This window comes from Pipistrellus kuhlii, unplaced genomic scaffold (genome assembly GCF_014108245.1).
Source record: "Pipistrellus kuhlii isolate mPipKuh1 unplaced genomic scaffold, mPipKuh1.p scaffold_m20_p_2, whole genome shotgun sequence".
In the NCBI taxonomy this organism is placed as follows: domain Eukaryota; kingdom Metazoa; phylum Chordata; class Mammalia; order Chiroptera; family Vespertilionidae; genus Pipistrellus; species Pipistrellus kuhlii.
Window position 1 is genome coordinate 155059313 of NW_023425515.1, and position 21057 is coordinate 155080369.

General features: G+C 36.8%; 1 protein-coding gene and 1 long non-coding RNA gene across 35 annotated transcripts in view; both read right to left on the reverse strand.

The window, feature by feature from the left end:
- Nucleotides 1-21057, reverse strand: part of NFIA (nuclear factor I A) — a 371362-nt gene that overhangs the window by 233887 nt on the left and 116418 nt on the right. The window lies entirely within an intron of this gene.
- LOC118722533 lies at nt 5601-20298 on the reverse strand. Its single transcript, XR_004989034.1, has 3 exons — nt 20288-20298; nt 18007-18012; nt 5601-5734 (listed from the first exon to the last, which is right to left on the reverse strand). It is a non-coding gene; the product is annotated as an uncharacterized LOC118722533 (long non-coding RNA).

The window sequence follows — 21057 nt, forward strand, 5'->3', positions numbered from 1 at the left end:
CACCTGTCCTACCCATAAATTGTATAATTACTTATAGTTTTCTTCCAGGCATACTGATGCACATTAATAGAGTTCATACAATAGATACAGGCTATTTGAATTTTTAATCAACCTCCTTTCTAGAGAACATAGACACAGATAAACAAAATAGTACAGTAAAGATTACTGCTACCCATTGATACCAGAGATAGTACAGGAATAATTATTTTTAAATATACCACAAAGGCAATTAATTTGCCAGAGCAATTAGTCATGTCTTATTGAATCAACCAGTTTTTTTAAAAATCTAGACTCACTATTAAATTCAGCTGAAACAGTGAAACTTGTTTCAAGTTTTAAGAGCTCACTGGAACAACCTCTATGTTCCACCATGACACTCCCATCTACCTGTCACCAGAACAAAAAGAATTAGCTACATTTCCCTGAAAGTCTCTTATGTACCACTAGAGGCCCGGAGCATGAAAATTCATGCACTGTATTGGGGGGTCCCACAATCCAGTCCTCAGGCGCTGGAGGTAACCCAGCAATCAGGGGAAGGAGATGCCGCCATCACACCTCTGCTGCTGCCACTGCCAGCAGCACAAGCCTCAGCCAGCCCTGGTTACATGAGCCTCAAGTGGCCTTGGATAGCTGGGCAGCCATCATCCAAGGCTTGCCTGCATCACAGGCATCAGCTGGGTAGCCGCCATCCAAGGATTGCCTGTGCCTCGGGTCGGCCCTGGGGGTGCTGAGGGAGGGTCCGGCCACACTGTGCACCTGCCATGCCCCTCTCCCCCTTGACTGGGCTGAAAGGACTGTGGGACTCCAGTGAGGCTGACGGGTCTGGGTGCTGTCATCTTGTGGCTATGGGCAATGCCATCTTTGCAATGGCATGATGGTCAATTTGCATATTCCCTCTTTATTAGATAGTATTTTTCATATACACCTATTTTTATAATTAGAGGAGTTGTGAGGGTAATAGGCAGAAACTGGAACCCACAGTACTGAATTGGGCATCCCATGAAGGGCAAGCTTCCAAAGTTATGTAAATGTATCTTCTATGAAAAGATTATATGATGACCACACTGGATTATTACCCAAACCTCATATATGACTCCTGGAAATGTGGACTACACAGCACTGTGAACTGTGTATGGTGATGCTCCAAAAAGGCCCAAACTCTCTGATGATGGATAGAAAATGAACCAAGAAGCCACTATCACAAGGTTTAATTGTACCAAGTAACACTATTACAGAGTATATTAGCACTATGGAGTTATTAAATATCAAATATTTTCCCTTGCACTTGGTAACATCAGCAATTTGGGGGAATTATCAAGCTCTTGGCAAATAACCCACCAAGCATGCCAAGGGTTTATTTAACCAAAACAAGGGATGTGAGTGATGAACACATGTATCTCAGTCTGTGTCCTCATGTCCAGCTGCTTGGTTCCCTGTTTGGGTCAGAATGACCTTAGCAGAGCTGAGGGAAGAACCTGATTCTGAGTCACATGGGAAAGGGATGGACAAGTTCTGAAATACTTCAAACCTCATGTTACTGAAATAGGTTAGTGGCCTGCTTTGCACAGGCAATATAAAAAAGAAGTCACTTACATGTCATATATTATCATCCTTGTTCTATTACAGCTTGATATATGGAGAATTGGTTATCTCACCTACTAGAACAAGTTGCATTCTACAATGATGGTGAGCTAGACTTTAAAAGTCTTTTATGTTCAGTGGTCATCACTGGAGAAGGCCTTATATTAATTAATTAGCTTCAAAGAAAGTGAATTTTTATCAATGGGGTTAGTCTTTTGATTTTTTAATCTAGTCTTTTGACATTTTAACTAGTTCTAAATATATATAAAATGATGTTTCCTTAAAAAATTATAGCCTTTTGTCTTCAACAGTAGGTGACTTTAATGCTTCTGTTTTAGGAACAGGAAACTTGGAACTTGCTTATCAAAAATTTACAGCATTATATAACCAGTAACTGGACAGACATGGCCCCATTGAAGTTTTTCAGCTGTGTTACATATATATTATATTCATATAAGCAATGTAATATTTTATACTTAAATAACAGTACAAGTCATTTTTAGCATTTCACCAGTGTTGAAGAATTCATCAAATGTACTTTTTAGTTCTCTTCATTAAAAACACAATTTAAAGCAACAATACAAATTCTGTTTAGATACTTCTTTTCCGTTTTAAAAGAAATTTATTCACTGAGAAACAAATTTTAATAAATATGTCATTATACTTCATTTCTTCTGTAAAGAGTATCTAGTACTATCTGGTATCAGGGAAAGAGAAAAAGCCAGTCTCTTCATCTGTACACTGCTTTGCAAATTTTTAACCATATAGGAGTTAAGTTTTTGGGAGCTAAGGGAGTTTATGGGAACTAAGGCCTATTTCACAAATGGTGCTGATTTTAGCAGGCAAAGTAGATAACTTCAGTGCCATTTCCTATACTGGCTTTCAACGTACTAAATAAAATATCCTATCCTATCTATAACAATAAAAGGGTAATATACTAATTAGACTGGACTTCATTTGGGAAGCCGGTGCTGGCATCTGGGAGAAGGAAGGCCTTCTCTTGCACAAATTTCGTGCATCAGGCTTCTAGTATATAATAAAAGCATACATAATATGCAAATCCACGGAACAGCAGCACAACAGGATGAACAACCGGTCGCTATGATGCACACTGACCACCAGGGGCAGATGCTCAATGCAGGAGCTGCTTCCTGGAGGTCAGTGCCCTCGCACAGGGGGAGAGCTGCTCAGCCAGAAGCAGGGCTCACGGCTGGCAAGTGCAGCAGAAGATCCTGATAAACTGTAGAACATAAGGCTGAATCCTCTTCTGATCTCCAGGTGGGACCCACTCTCTCTCTCTGATATAATTCACGAATTTATAATTTTTAATCAACTGTTCTCTCAGGCCTAGGCAAAATCATGAAATGATGCCCTTCACACGCCTGTAAGAAAAAAGCAGCTGAAACATGGCTGACCACCTGCAGACTTAGATTTAATTATGGGGGTGCCTCCAAACTCCAACACTTCCAATGAAATTGAGTGGTGCTATCTTTTAAGTCAGGCAGGTCATTAGTTTGACAGCCATGAAACATATAAATAAGTAAGTCCTTATGCATGCCTGATGCATCAGCAGGCCTTACACTATTTGACTGGCAGGGGAGGGGGCACCATGTGCGTGCAGTGAGAAGAGCAGGGCAGCCAGGAGAAGTTGAGTAACATGCACTCTGACCATATTTCAAGCCACCAGAATTGCAAGGTTGTTAGTATGTGCTAAAGGGAAAGTGGATATTACTATCCCTTTGTGAAACCCCGGATGTCCTTTCCAAGGAACTGTACTCAAGCAATAATAAATATTCAGTGTACAATTATTTGGTATGAAGGCCCCTTTAACCAGGGAAAATAATAAAATAAGATCACCATAGAGCTAAAGTTCTTCTAACTCAGGTTTGACTTGGGTAGGAAACTATGCCCATGTGCCTTGTCAGATTTCAATGATACAGCATCAACTTGAGATAAAAAATGGAAAAAGAATAAAAAAAATAGGCCCATCATAAACAAGATCATGTTCACTAGCTCATCCTTGGAGATTTGGGTTTGCAGTCTGTCCTTAGTGAGAGTGAATAGTCACAACCTTGCTCTCCTGTTGACACAAATGTTCACACATAACCTGCAGCTGGCACATGCTCATCTCCATCCACTCTATTTTTTTTTAAAAATATATTTCATTGATTTTTTACAGAGAGGAGAAGAGAGGGATAGAGAGCTAGAAACATCGATGAGAGAGAAACATCGACCAGCTGCCTCTTGCACACTCCCTACCAGGGATGTGCCCGCAACCAATGTACATGCCCTTGACCGGAATCGAACCTGGGATCTTTCAATCTGCAGACCGACGCTCTACCACTGAGCCAAACTGGTTTCGGCTCCATCCACTCTAGACAGATACATTCATAAACTCAAATATCACCTGCCCACCAGAAATTTCTAAGGGTCTCAATCAAAGTATGTAAAGCAATTAGAGAAGTCAGAAAAATTTTAACATGGCCAAACTCAGGCCATGTTAAATTTGTAATTTCATTATTGGTATCCTTGAGGTCCTACTTCCGTGATTTCAGTCTTATTTTTTCTTATTTTGCACTCACTGCAATTGATCCAATTCCTTGATACAAGAGGGCATGGCCAGGTCAGGGAAAACAGTGGAATGGGCAAAGGAATGGCCAGAAGGGAGCCAAGGCTAGCCTCCTCTGTGGGCTAGGCCAGGTCACCTTTGGTGAGCAGGCCACAGTGTGAAGACAGCCAGGGAAAACTCACACTTGAGGCAAAAGTTAATGCAGCTGCCAAATTAAAAATAAGTATGGTCAACTTTCGATTATCCCAAGTGGTTTAACCACACGGCTTCCTTCTTCCCACCACCCAACCTCAGTCTGGGCTGCAATCCAGATGCAGAACAGGGCGGGGGTCTGCAAGTCTGAATGGACTGTCTGTGTCTGAACGTGTGGTCCCAACTCTACCGAATTGTGCATTTTCTTTTATGAACCAGACTACCAAGTTCTCTTTTACAGATAAGGACAATTGCAATATATATCAATGAATATTGTTACTAAAAGGTAGCTCACATACCTATTTTTTTATGTTGCAAAAAATGAAGTTCTTTAAAATCATAGGCAGATGCTTAGTAGATGATAGAAGAACTTTATAAACATTGTTCAATTATTCCTTGACTCATTCATTTATTCAAAAATCTTTATATGGTCCCTACCATGTTGGACACTGTCCCAGGCCCTCTGGGCATAAGATAAATATAATTCAGTACCTACTCATGGGGCTCAGAGACCCTACTGGATAATAAATGCTAATTATCATGTTTTCTAAATCTAAAATACTCTTTTAAATTAATATTTCATTGTCTTCAAAGTAAATGTAATTTATTTGGCAGCTCAATAGAGCAATACACTTTACTGTGCCACCAAAGTGGCCTAAAAGAAAATTTCCACGGGGGTAAAAGGTGAAATTTTGGCAGTAGGTGGAGTCTGTCTTCAATGTCCTGCTCCACCCTATGTCCTTGAGCACAGAAAGCCAGTTTGCTAGCCTGTCTCTCTTTTAAAATAAACTTCTATATTATCCATCTCCCTTCCTTTAAATCTCAAACCAAAATTACATTATCTTTCATCTACAAATCTAATAACCCAATTTGCTCATTCAAATTAACTACATGTATATGACTAATAAAAAAAAAGACAAAAAACTTCTATTGGGGTTTTCTCTTTTTTAAAATAACATGCCCTTTCTCAAAAATCTCTAATTGATGGAATACATAAGAGAAAAAATATTTAACTAAGGGGAATAGTTCCTCATGTCACTTTTTTACTCTAGATTTTTAAAACCTATACAGTAGGTTCTCGGGTTACATCTGAGATCCGTTCCTATGGTGACATAACGCGATTTTTGCCATAATCCTACCTAAGCACCTACGTCACTCAGATGGAGCACATACACAGCAGTAATGAAGTGAAACAGTAAAAAAAAAAAATTAAAAGAAATATAACAATTCCTGACCTTTACTTGAGGTAAATAAATAATAAAAAACATAAAGCACATATGTACATACATCGAAATGACAGAACTTTTTTTTTATATAAATAAATGGGAGATGGCGACGTAACCACGAAATGACATACACTGAGTCCCACGTAACCCGAGGACTACCTGTATTCTAAAGTTATCTAAGCTCTCAAAAAAGTGGTTTTCTTCATTGATAAAATGGAAATAGTTGTAGTATATAAGACTTAAAAAAGGTTGTTGAGAAATATGAGATCATTCCCGAAAGCATTTAGCTTGATAATAAGCTGTTACTATTTGTTATCATCATCACCATCATTTAAATATTGTTGCTAATAAATAGTAATCTGGCATTTATTCTGAGCTGTAGCCACCTGCTGATTCAAAAAGAAAGACAATCATAGAACCAAAAATTCCTCAATATTATTAAAGCTTCATGAGACCTCAATGAATAGAAAACAATTTTATTGTACCATTGTAATCTTCTTATTGAACAGCAGATACTATTTGTTCTTCAAGTCAACGTATGCAATTCATCACAAAGCCTAAGGATGTAGGAGCTATGAAGGCACATGGGAGGGAAATTCCTTAAAAGAAAGTCACAAATAACCAGCAATAATTCTGGAGCTCAGTGTAATTTTAAAAAATGTATTCCTTAACTGGCCAGACACATGAAAACTCAAAAGTTCAGGAGCTTATCTGTTTCAGTTCACTAAACTAGAGAAGTGGGAAGAAGGTTATACTAAGATACCATTAAGCCACAAAAGTGTACAAACTTCCTTCCTAATACAGCATACTCCTTGCAATCTATTTCCTTGATTGAAATTTATTACTATAAATACAAAGCATGAAAAATATGAAACGATGCCAGTTCAGTCATCCCTTTGGCCCTGATCCTTTGCTAAATTTATGCATGTTTCTAGCTTGTTTAAATGCCAAAGAGCTAGGCAAACTAGAAGAAGAATATTATGCTCTTCTCTTCAGTAAAGAAGTCCACCTGAGCAAAGCATGCAGCTGGAAACAAGAGCCAAGGGAAACGAGATAAAAGCATTCACTTTGCAGATGAGAATCATAGGTTTGAGATGTCCAATCAGGAAGGATTACAATGAAATCATCTCTCAATACAAGTGATCTTTGGAAATCTTGCAAATTTCCCAAAACTGCATCCATTCTTATAGACCAGTAGTTTTCAACTGGTGTGCTTAAAGAATTTTTAAAACATGCAATACCTGATTATTTAGTCAGGGGCACTGACCTCTTTTCTCTTAGATTGTCAAATGAAAAATGACAACAGCCAACACAACAACAGTCATCCTGTGAATAAATACCTATTTTTTTTCCAGTTCAGCAAAAAAAAAAAAAAAAAATGTATTTTTGGTTTGGTGTGCCATAGAATTTCAGTAATTAGTTTATGAGTGCCATGAAATGAAAAATGTTGAATATTGCTGCCCTAGTCTTTGCTTCGTAATGGAAAGAACAGCAATATACAGTATATACATACATACAGTATATATATGTGTGTGTATATACATATACATATACACATATATACATATGTATATCCATAAGAACAATGTATGACTTAGCATGAAAAAAGTCAGATGCATAGTCCATAACTAGAAAGCATCTATAAATAAAGATATTACTAGCCCAGCTGGTATGGCTCAGTGGTTGAGCATCAACCTATGAACCAGGCAATCATGGTTCAATTCCCAGTCAGGGCACATACCCAACTGTGAGCTTGATCTCCAGTGTGGGGTGTGCAGGAAGCAACTGATCAATGACTTTCTCTTATCATTGATATTTCTATCTATCTCTCCCTCTCCCTCTCTGAAATAATATATATATTATGATAAAAGTATCATTCAATAGAAAACAGTCTTTCATGACTCAGGGCTGTGATAAAAGCTGCAAAATATTTGTATATGCAAACAAATCTCAATGCTCTCATGTCTCCATTTCCACATTTGAAGTTAATGATAATAATTTAATCCCTAATGAGAACTATTCAGGGTAAAAAGATGAATATTCAAAACTTGGACTTATTGAAACTAATGATATTTTTCTATGTACAGGAATAACACAGCACAGCAAAACTGGGTTAGTCTATTGTCCTTGTTACCTACCATAGGGGCAATTTGAAAATTTGAGTTCACCTATCTTCCTTTTACAATCTTTTTTTTTTTTAATATATTTTATTGATTTTGTACAGAGAGGAAGGGAGAGAGATAGAGATTTAGAAACATCGATGAGAGAGAACCATCGATCAGCTGCCTCTTGCACACCCCCTACTGGGGATGTGCCCGCAACCAAGGCACATGCCCTTGACCGGAATCGAACTCGGGACCCTTCAGTTCCCAAGCCGACACTCTATCCATTGAGCCAAACCAGCTTTGGCCCTTTTACAATCTTATTCCACTTAAGGAAAACCACATTTCCCACTGCAGAGGTGAGAGAGCCCTGGGGTGAGGAACTCAAGTTTGGTAGAGCTTACCTGAGATTCTATTATGTCTGCACACTTGGCCCAGCTACTATCATTTTCTGGCCCTAGCATGTTAAAATCTTTGAGAATCATATTCATAATCATGAGTATTTACCATAATGCTCTGCACTAATAGAAAAGTATCTGGCAAGAAATATACCAAGATGCTAATGATAATTGTTTTTAGATGGTGGAACTGTGTTTGATTTCTTTTCCTCTATTTTCATGTATATTTCAAATGATCTATAATAAGTTAATTACATTTTATAATAAAAATCTATAAACATTTAAGATATGTATATTTATTGTGAGGCTAGGTGCATATTTTGATGTGTACTTTGAAAGCTGATTCTTGCCCTCAAATAAATTTATATAGAAAGGTGATTTCTTTAAAAGATAAACAAATAATATACCAAATCCAGGTAGGAGAAGAGAAAACTGTTTAACCCTAAATGGTTAATGATAGCATCCAAGAGAGCAAATCTGGATACAGATAACTACTTTGACAGAATACACAGATTTCCGTTTCTCTCAAGTAAAAACATGTAAACTTGACAGATAATGCAACTCTCTCAACATTTTTTTCCCTCTGAAAATTCAACTCCTACTTGATATGATTAGAATGCAATAGGTCAACTGCTGATAGGAAAAACAAAACAAAACAAAAACTTGCATTTTTTAGTTTCCAAGTTCCCTTTATTCAGGAATTCCATGGGCTCCTTTACCCAGGGCCACTCAGATGCAGCAGAAAATCCACCCTTCCCAGGCAGCCTTGGGAATGATGCCTCTAACTGGTCCTCTAATTAAAGGGGCTGTTACTGTTACAAGCTTCATTCAGTACTTCCTCATAGAACATGTCATAAGTATCTTCAACTGCCCACTACTTATCACTAAGAAACAAATCATGCCTGAGCCCTCTTTAAAATCTTAAATCTTAGACTCTAGACAAGTTTATTAAAAATATTAAATCATATTCAATATGAAGCTTAATATGTATTTTATGAAAATTAACAATCAAAGAAATACCAGAAAAGCCTTGATAATACAAGAATGATAACAAGCTTCTTACATATACTGTATTATTTAATCCATACAACCCTGTCAGCAAAATGGACCTTGGCATGCCTAGGTAATTTGTCCAAGGTCACAAAGCACAGCTCCAATCAGATCTTTTTTTACTCTAAAGACCACGCTTCTAATTGTCAAACTGCTTCCCTTGGAATAAAAATAAAAGTGGGAGTTTGAGTCTTTTCAAAACTACAAACCAAAACAAAGAGAAAAACTACTCAAATACTTGCTTTTCCTTACCATATTCTTAAACCACTATATGTTTTTCCTCTCTCTGCTGAGTTCACTGTCACCCTGGCATGAACCAAGATGCACTCAGGTAGCGTGCAGCAGAAAGAATGACGAATTGGTCAGAACTGGCCTGCAGCAGGGTTTTCAGATGTGAGATCTTACTAGGGTACAAGGACAAGAGTTCCATCATAGTGAACAGAAAACAAGAAAGGGATGATCAGTTCTAGGGAAGGCTTCAGAATAGCTAAGTGGTCTCTCTTGGCTGAATAGTAAAGAAAGGAAGCACTTGACCTGCTCCTACTCCACTGTGGCTCCACTGGGAGTTCTCACTTTTTAAAAAGTACTTCACACATCGCAGATAGTGCTTTACCTTATCCACCTGTGAAAAGCTGAGTCAAAAAAAGAAAAAGAAAAAAAGCTCAGTACATTCATGAGGCACACCATCTATCTATGCTGAAACTTGAATTCTCTATTAGTTTCCCTCAGCAAAAGTATCGATACACACACACACATACACACAAACCAAAATCAACATACACATTTCTGCCCGATACACATTTCTATCCGGATAACTTATGGGATGTGATTTATATGGAAGTATGTTCTCACCTTTTAAAAACTTGTGTGTGCATACGTAAAAGTTCTATGCCTAATGAAAGCAAAAGGAGGCAGAAACAGTGAACACGATGCGTGACACCAGAGAAGGCCTATCATTCATGAACTGCTTTGCTGCTTGGGCCACAAAAATCCCACTTCATAGAAGAAAAACCCACAAGAACTCCATCTGGGCACATCTTAACAGTGCTTCTATGGTCACAGGTGAGCGCACACGGCTACATATTTCCCTGGATCCCTCCCACATTCTGGACTGTCAACTGAACACTCCACATCCTATGAGGACCCAGGTTTCTTTTTAATGATAGCTGTGAAGTTAGGAGGGAAGCACATGAACGTGGAATTAATAAATTGATTTCTAAGACAAAATGATGAAATTAAGAAGAAATAAAAAGAAAGATAATAATAGACATCACAATTTCTGGTTAAACAGTTTTAAATATGAATATATGTAAAATGGGTCTATCGTTTATTACTCAAGAATACTTTCCAGTATCTACTTAAATCTGAGAAAAATAAAAGGGTCAAAGAAAAATACTAGTATTCCCCAAACTGACAATCCACTACGTTTAATTTCTTAAAAATTGTATAAAAATCTTGAAGGTCTTCTCATCTAATCTATCTCAGGTACAAAATCTCACAACCACATCAGCAGACCCACTCCCTCCCACATCTGAGATCCCTAGGCTCTCCACATGCCCAGTACACTGTTAGACATCTTCAATTATTATAACAACCTTCTTCATGCTGATTTGACTTCTGTCTGCCTCTACTCTATTGCATTAATTCTAGATATACACCTAAAGCTATCACAAGCTAACTTATTTTTTCATATGACAGCTCTCCAGAAAACAGGGATATTGGTCCCAATGCAGAGGTTTGCAACTATAGTACAACAGTGGAGGGAGAGATGGGAGACTGGGTGTGTAATCATGGGCAGAAAACAACATTCTGAAACACAAAGGAAAAGAATGGTTCCATGACTATCTTCAGTTTTAGGACACACCTCACATCTTTAAAATGCTTTTTGACAACACCCAAAGTAGAAGAAATTCCATCTGGTCAGAGGATGCACAGAGAAGAGGCAATATGTGTTTGAGGTCACACTGACAAGAATCAGTAAAACTTGTGAAAGCTTTCATTGATTTCTAATCATGCCTATGCCTGAAGGAGCTAACACGCCAGTCACTGGTTTCAGTTTAAAGCCCCCAGAAATCCAACCAGTTTTCTGCCCTATCAACACAGTGAAATCGGTCTGATCTGAACCCTTGCTAGCTGCCAAGGTTGTATCTCTAGTTTTTCTTCTTATCAACCAATGGCTGATACCACACTGTGAAAGTTCCTCAGCAAGAAACTGTGCATCCAGTCAAATAAGATTCTGTATGTTGATATAGACTGATTTCAAATGAACATAAAATACTATTGTAAAATAAAACACTTTTACCCATTAAAAAGTGTTATATAAATTAATTTGGCATCTAAATAAATACTGCAAAATAGAAAGGAAAACTTCATTGTAGGGCATTAGTTGAATATTGTAAAACTGTGAAGCTTTGTAAACTGTTATGACATGTGTCAACACTGAAACACTGGAATAAACATGGGACCCCTGGAGTTCCCATCAGCTTAATTCAACAAACCTCTGGACCCTGCCTCTTCTGATAACCAAGGGTTTGAACTCAGCCCAGTTTTATAACTTTCTGAACTTCTACTTTCACGTTTTTATAAAGAAGAATCCAGTAACTAGGTCATCTTCAGGAGCTCTAACTTTTCATGATTCTAAATTTTTCCATATTTTGATGTCATCACTATAATACCTACAAGAAAGCCTCACTTCTGAGAGTTAAGTGTTTTTTTTTTAATTCTGTTAAGCAAACCTTCAGGGAAATTGAAATGCTATATATTACTTAGACTAAGCCTTGCTAAAAAGTTTTAGGCAATTTAGTATAAATTAAGGTTACAGACTCAGAGGTTGAGAATAGCTAGGTCCACATCCCAGGTCTATAATTTATATACTAGTATTACCTAGGATAAATTCATTCACCTCTTTGTGCTTCAGTTTCCTCATCTATTCAATGGGGATAATAATAGTGTTACTTCATAGGGTTACCATTAGGACATAACTGAAGTGAGAATAAAATAAATATATAATTGGCAATAGGCTTCACATCAATTATGTATGAGCTAATAGGATACAACCCCAGAGCCTAGAATAGTGGATACTACGAAAATACTTATTGAGTGAATGAATGAGCAAACTCTGAGAGAAAAAAGCTCTACAAGTTTTCAGTATTATCAAGTATATGTCAAAGGAATGCTCCTACAAGAATAGAATCACAGGCTATCGATGTCCTCAACTCAGCATCCCTGGTTGGTAAGAGCAGTAGCTGTTTGTTGGATTATATGAAGGTCAACACCCATTCTCCAGATAGCTCCATTATGTTCAGTAACTGTGTCAACCCAAGGGGACCATAAGGTGGACTAAGGCAGACTCAGTACAGTTAAACATTCACAACTAGAAATCAAATAACAGTTTAGAGCACTTTTGCTTTTCTGTCTTTACAGGAACAAAGACAGATGCAAATAAAAGGAAACTCAACAAATCACTCAGTATTACACAGTAAAGGCATTTTTTTAAAGACAGGTCTTCCTGCTATGTCTTATATCAAGAATTACCTTTAGAGTTATTTACATGCATACTCTAAATCCAAATAGATACACAGATGAGACAAATCTGCAGAAAGTTCTACAACCCAGGAAAACCTCCTAGAAACTACCTGTGAATTAGTTTAAGCCTGATTAACTTCCAGTTCATCAGCTAGCCGGCTCCAGTTCACTAATCACAACCTAAGTTTAATTCTGATCCTTTGAGCCTGTGCGTAAGGAGGTAAGAATCTTAAGACAATAAACTAATCAAAGAAATTCTATACTTGATCCACTTCAAAACAGTCACAGGAAAAGTGGAAGTCATTTTGATGAGGACAGTCCAGATGGAGAAAAGCCCATTCCAACTGAATATTTCACAACTTGCTAAGTAGTTGGTAGCACTAAAAGGAAAAACAACAACAACATAAGAATTTATAGAGAGGGCCGAAACCAGTTTGGCTCAGTGGTGGAGCGTCGGTCTGTGGACTGGGGGGTCCCGGGTTCGATTCCGGCCAAGGGCACGTGCATTGGTTGCGGGCATATCCCCGGGGAGGGGGGGGGGGTGCAAGAGGCAGCTGGTCGATGTTTCTCTCTCATTGACATTTCTGGCTCTCTATCTCTCTCCCTTCCTCTCTGTAAAAAATCAAATGAAATATATTTTTTTTAAAAAAGAATTTATAGAGAGGAATTCACCGGAGCATCTATAATGTAACAACTTCTTCTTTGGTCAAAAATGAGTGTTTACAGACCACAACTGTTATGCACACCTTAAATCCACCCCAAAACCTGGAATCAAACTGTCAGCCCAGCTAAAGCTGAAACAACTAGCTAGGATCCTGGATGTGTACAGATTTCCCTTAATGTATCTTACCACGTTATAGCCTGGCTCCAACTAAAGCAGATTTCTCTCCTCTTTTTTTAAAAAACAAAACTTTAATTCAGTCAAGATAACAGTTCTTGAGTATCCATTGTTACAAAGAACTGTCACCAGCATCAAGAAAACAGGGCCCAGTGTGGAAGACTAACTTTCATGCAACTAACTATAAACGGAAACTAGATTTAACATAAGCACCACAAACCATGTGGAATGGGTAAAAGATGAGGAAAAACCAAGTCAAGGAAGGTTGGGTAGCTTGTGCCTTATCCCATAAAAGATGAAGGCAGCTTGAAGGATGAGCAGGTTTCAACAGGCTAGGAAGAACTGAGGACCCCAAGACAGAAAAACAGGCATAGGAAAAGGGGAGGACAAGTTATGTACAAACAATGCATTTTTGTATAAATAAGGGAGGTTGGCCAGTAGCCCCACGTAACTGTGTGCTTTAAGCATGACATGTATACTTGAGCATTTGAAGTGTTAGCATTTACACTTTTTCCCCATTAATAATATTATGATACATTCAAAATATTCCTGAACTCATTCTAGAATAAAATTTGCTGGCCTACAAGGTCTTTCCTGGTACTTGCCCCCTTCATTTAGATAGGAAAGACTTTTACATGGAGCTCATGGAGAAAACTGAAACCACAGGAGCCAATGGAATTCAGAATAAAAAACACATTTTGAAATAAAATAAAGGTTAAGCTCTCATACCAACAGACCTTGCTAGGTCAGCAAAAATGTAGGTGTTAACAGGAAATCACTATATTGTGTAATCCCCATTTCACCCTTCACAAAATTGCTCTATAATTCAAAATAAGTGAAGCAACAATTGGATGGATGACCAGTTTTTGTTGTTTACATAGTTTAGTGCACAAATGTGCAGTTTCCATGACTTTCAAAATGACGTGATTTACATGAAGCTTTAACAATAAATAAATTTGAAGTGCTGTATATAGTTAGCATATGGTGAAAACTTCAAGCAAAACTCTTTATTCCATTCCCTGGGAGACATTTAAGACATTCTTCCCATTTGGATGTTTTTTGTCTTTAATTTACACCCTGCAAATTTTTCCTCCTATGTAATAATTTTTATTTTATTTTATAAATAAAATGTAAGGGTGGAAAATAAAACAAAAAACATCTTCTTTACACATTAATGTCACAATAATCAGTAACTGAAAACAGACTATATAAATATTTATACATTTGCTATTTTAAAAGTTAGTCATAGATACCACGAATACTTATATTAGTATGTAATAACTTCTGGCCTCTCCATAGACTGTCATTTATCATCCTTCTATAACCACCTGGCATGTCAGAATACCTGGGAAGAAATTAACAGAATTATTTGCAATAAATCTCCCCCAAAAAACAAAACTCCTTCTTAGAAACAAGCACAAATACATCTTTAAACAACAAAGTATTCTGTTATCAATATTTTTAAACCCTTCCATACGAATCTCATATAAAAACAATTTCCCAGAGAACATAGCTTGACCCACGTTATGGTCATGACCTTATTGCACCCTTCTTCCCCCAATTTCACCACAGTGTTTTCCTTTCCTTTCACCTACTTGGATTTTATGTAGAAAAATCCAGATAAAGTTTATGACCACAATTACGTTATAGGGAGATAAAATCTTAATTCCTTCTAACCAAAAATAGGAAACAAGTGATAAAGGCAAAATCTCAATCTAAAGTCACCCTTGGCATCTATCCTTCTGGATTATCAGGATGATCAATGTGTTTGCCATGCTAAGTCAGATGTGATCCAACACACGTCCAAGACAGGCGTCAAGAGAGGACAGAGCTACTGCTCAATATTTACTGACAAACTAATGAATGCATTTGCACCTGACTTTTATTAAAGAAAAAAAAATATTATCTTGCCTGTGATCAGAGGCTAAAATAATGATTAAGAAATACCAATATTTAGATAATTTAATGAATGCTCTCAATCCAGAAAATCGCCACTGAAGCCACTTGACCGTTTTTTGTTTTGAGCTACATTTCTATCCCAACTGCTATAAATCTTTTACCTGAAATGCTCCATGTGGAAACTCATTAAAATGCTCTTGTGAAAGGAGAGCACAACATGACTGCCTTCCCTTTGTCTAATGGCACAAGACCTCTCTCTCCCTTCTCTCTCTCTCATAAATTCATTCTAATTAAATTATGCTTCTCAAGGTGCTCCCTCTCATGCAAGCCTTATGGAATTGTATCTAATATTTTCTCCACAATTGATGTTACATTAAAGAGGCTTTAACTACCTGCTATCCTCCTAATGGCCCTCATTCTTTTTCTTTTCTTTTCTTTCTTTTCTTTGCTTTTTTTTTTTAACTCAAAGGAGACAGGAATTTGACATAACAAACTCTGTTTTAAGAGTTTGCCTTGAGCCGAAACCAGTTTGGCTCAATGGATAGAGCATCGGCTTGGGAACTGAAAAGTCCCGGGTTCGATTCTGGTCAAGGGCATGTACCTTGGTTGCGGGCACATCCCCAGTAGGGGGTGTGCAAGAGGCAGCTGATCAATGACTCTCTCTCATCGATGTTTCTAACTCTCTATCTCTCTCCCTTCCTCTCAATCAAAAAATCAATAAAATATATTTAAAAAAAGAAACCAAAAAAAAAAAAAGAGTTTGCCTTGAGCTTTCATCAGTTCTTTATAATTTCCTTAATGATACATAATAAACACAAAGGCTCAAACAAATATATCTCTCTGAAAACGAAAGAGGGCATTACATTTTAAAGCTCAATGAAAGTAAGGAAATAGTTCAGTTAATGGGTCATTAGCCAGTTTTATGTCAAGACAGTGATGCTACAGGTGAGAGGATGTGCTGATTCAAATGAGTACAATGAATCTTACAAAATTATCAACAATCATTACATTTTCCATAGAGGTAGTAAAGGATATTGATTCTTTAAGCTACCAGGATGCATTTTCATATAATTGGGTGTGTTGTTTTTTAAAAAGCCAAATCCAAAAAAGTATGTAAAATCTCAATACATATCTTGGCCTGTGTTGCAGATTCTCATCAGAATTTTCTATTTTTAAGTAAAATGTAGAGGGAGTAGTTGTTTTCTCTTTCACACTTCTCTGTGTTTCAGCAACCCAGTGGGATACATGGGAGCTGTAGAAGTAATGAATAGTTTGTGGCTAAAAATATTATATATGATAGACTTTCATAACTTTGCTAACTACGGTAAGTATGTAAATAACTTTACCTAGAGCCATAGAGAAGCTACTTAAGTGTGAAAAGCTGGCTTATACTACTGTTATTAGTTAGAAATATTACTACTAATATTACATTATTTAAATTGCTGTGGTTTTTTTGTTTATTTGTATTTCCTTCGTCCTTTCTGTCATTATTTGGGGATGAGTATACATTTAATTATGTGGTTGTGACAACTCATTGTGCTAAATGTGTAAATACACTAGAACACTTCTTGAAACATAAGTAAGTGGATATGTCTTTTCTACCCAACATGACTGATGTCTTTTTAAGGGCTGTGATAATATATATATATATATATATATATATATATATATATATATATATATATATATATATATTTAGTTTGGAGATTCCATACACCATTTCTCAGCAGAAGCTCTATCAAAACTGTGGATTGGCAGGTCAAATCAAAGTGTGAGATGCTTTAAAAAGGTCAATGTTTTAATATTAGAATTTTCTGCCAAATGGATCAATTAATCTTCCTGAAAAATAACTTAATTTTCTGTGTAAAGTGTTAAATGTGACCATTAATTTTACCCAACATTTATTGAGTACCTCCAATGTTCCAGGGGCAACATCCTTAAAGTGTTTTATAAGGATTAACTCATATTATTATCTCTCTTATACAAATGAGGAAATTGAGGCACAGAGAGGTCCATGGGCTTGCACAAGATTATAATGCCAATAAAAGGGAAAGCTGTGACTTGAACCAGAAACTGGGTTCCAGAGTCCACACTACCAACTTACTCCTTAGCAAGTCACCATACTCCTAGGTGGTGGGAAAGAAAACCACAGGTTTCTGTAGATAAGTGGCCAATATGTAAATAAATGCCATAAATTCTATGACACATATTTGCTCAGCCACGTAAGCCTGAGCAGTGACATATTGTACAATAATATCTTCACAAAGCTCAATGTTGGAGTTCATTAGATATTTCAAATAAACCAGAGGCATATAATACCATGAGACAATATAATACCAATCTGGCTGTAGCTGAAAATACCACAGGCTTGTCACCACTGCCAATGGCAACCAGGGGCAATACAAAATGAATTACATGATTCTAGCTCAACCTTTGAACATAACAGCAAAACTTCCAAGACTATGCAAAACAAGTACCCTATACCTAGGAAGCTAACATCAGAATGAACCAGAAAAATTAAAGCAAAAACAAACAAAACTACTTTCATTTTCTTCCTAAAAAAATCTCATTTCCATTAAACATATGCTGTATTACCTTAGAAAAGCTTCCTAAGTAAACCACGTACACTCATCTCTGAAATGAGGATGTTAGCATATATTAGAAGTAATGTGAAAATTAAATGAGGTGACAAAAGTAAAGCCATTTTCACTTTCCTTAGCATTTTAAAAATATAAACAAATAGTAACTATTAATAGATAATAACCACAATCAGAGTATGTCTTTCTACTTTGAATAGAAGGACCTACTTCTATAGAATTTTATTATTGTTTTCCAGGACGGTTTCATGGAATCCTTTTTTAAAATTTCAAATGTAAATATACAAAGAAATATACAAATGTGAAATATACAAAAAATGCATGTACTTATCAACACTTCACACTATCTAATCTTAAAGTATAAATATTTATAATAAACAAGCTTCACTTTAAAAAAAACTTTTATACTATGTTTAATGGATAGTAATATTCACTTTTCTTTTATCAAGTATAAAAAGAGGTATAAATTGAAGAGCAATCTGCACAAACCACTGGTAAAGCAGACCACAGTTCTGGTCTTTAGAATTCTAGTCAAGGGTAGCAGTCACATTTTCTCACACCCTTCCTTCTCCCTTAAAATAGAGACTATTCTTACTCCAAAATGGGAGGTGAGAGAATGACAGTGGTGGCTTTTTGGTGGGAAAGGCCGTTCTCCTACCCTTGCCTAAGAATGGCAAATATAATATCTCGGAGTGATAAAGGAGGAGGGGGGCAAGCTGGGGTGGTGAGGTCTCTGCCTTTTAAGCAGCCAGCCAGCAAACACAAATGCATGCAATTTGAAATTTTAATTAGGGTGCCATGTGCTGGTGACATATGGCAACACACTGACAGCTGGGCGTCCAGGTTCAGGAACAGACCTGGGTTCTGAAGTCACAGTTGGCAGAAGCAAAGTTCTCTGCTTGTGCACTAGGTGCTAGCATGCCTGGGAAGTGCTGTGCCAACATCGTCCCACCATGCAGCACTGCCTTCCGGCCGCTTGTAGACACCGCCTGCCAGGGGACCACTACTGCAATTCAGATAGAGTGTAGAGCAAATGAAAAGAAACATAAAAAGATTCAACTCTTCCTCCCCCCCCCCATCCCATTCTCAGTTTCAAGCCAGAAAATATTCAAAATGGCATAAGTTACTGATTCTCTTGTGACTTCTCAGTCAGAGACTCTGGGACATTCCCACTAACCTGCCTTTGCAGGAGCAATTTCCCTATGACTGTGATACTATGCATATCAGAGCGTGATGATCAAGAAGCTGTTACCTGCACCAAAGTCCATAACATCAAGCCCTTTCATAAAACCAAGTATGATTTAAAAGTCACATCTACATAGATTAGAAAAGAAATCTTGTTAGCAAAGTATCAAGATTGAATAAAAACATTTTAACACAACTTGTTAAGCATTAAAGGTCAAACTGGCTAACTTTTTCTTCTACCAGAGTTTTTTTCCATGATGAATTAAATGTTGGTCAGTTTGACCTTTGAAGTTGAACAAGTTGCCTGAAAATGCCTTAAAATGGGTTAATGAATTGCTTGTAGCTTCTTCATTCACTTTGCCTTGCCCCACTTTGCCTATTAATTCTACTTAAAATGAGAATAGTCTAAGTCTGCTGTTCCTACACAAATCCAGGACCACGGCGAACAGAACAATGGGAACATTTCTTAGCTAAATCATGCAGTAGTAAGAGAACCATTCTTTAGAGCAAGCATGTCAAACTCATGGGCCATTTCAGACAGAGTGTAGAGCAAATGAAAAGAAACATAAAAAGATTAAAGAAACATAAAAACAACAACAACAAATATTTATGCAGGCCAGCCAATATGACAATATGTAAGAAATGTTTTAATAAAAATTTCGTAACTTAATTTTTACAATATCTTGTTATACATATAATTGTTAATAACGAACTACAATGTTAGCTAATGACTGATTACTATATCCTATTGCATTCATTTCCCTTACACACCTTACATGCAGGCGCACCATTTCTTTCCACTAATGCTAGCAGAGAATATTTTAGCAGCCGATAGCCACGTCATTAGTCTTGGACTGACTTGTTTGGTGTGCACAACAGGAAATATTTTGCTTTTGGAGAACAAGAAAAATAGGTTTGTTTGCATTACACTTATTAATTTGTGCAGTTATTCAGTGTCTGGTAAGTTAATATTCAAGAAAAATATTAATTTTTATTAAGATGTTCTATTACTTTATGTTAATGATTATTCATTTATTTCAGCCCTTTGTATTCATCATATCTTTATTGAAATAAAGATGTTTCTATGAAAATTGTAGCTTTTGTCTTTTTGTGGCCCATCTAAACTTAATCCTTGTTTATTTGGCCCGTGTTAGCCTTTTGAGTTTGACATGCTTGCTTCAGATCCTTCTGAGCTACAAGTATTTGACTGTAAGGAACTAGAGTAAGTAAATGTGCATGCCAAACTGTGCTGTCCACAATTCTGTGGGAAATCTGAGTTCTAGCCAATAAGCAATGAAATTCTTCTGAGATATTATAAATACAGGGTCCAGATCCTTAGCTCTTCCTTGCGTTCCAAATCAGCAAAATGAATTTAAGGTAGAAATATCATTGAAGTGGAAATTCAAAATTCATCAATTTGATTTAAAACCAGCAATTTGCTGCTTCCCCTTATTCAATAAACACACACTCACACACACACACACACACACACACACACACACACACACACACTCACACACTCACACACTCCCTTAAAGTTTTTAAACAGTATGACATATAGAAAATATCACTTTATATTTTACTATTACTATTATTATTATGCAGAGAAATTGATTTACATCACATTTTATTCTCTTTCAACTTAATTTTTAGAAAGCAACAAAACAAGCTAAAGATTAACATCAGCTATTTCAGGCTTCAGACAACAGTGCTGCAAGCTGGAAAATACAGATACTAGAATTTACACCCTCCAGTTGTAAGCCCATTAACTAGTTTGGACAGCACATATGCATTCCGGGTACAAGTACCCCTAAAAAATAAGGCATGCTGATAAAACAAAAAAACAGAGACTACTGCAGTCTCTATATATTAGAATGAGCTCTTTGAAATAAAAT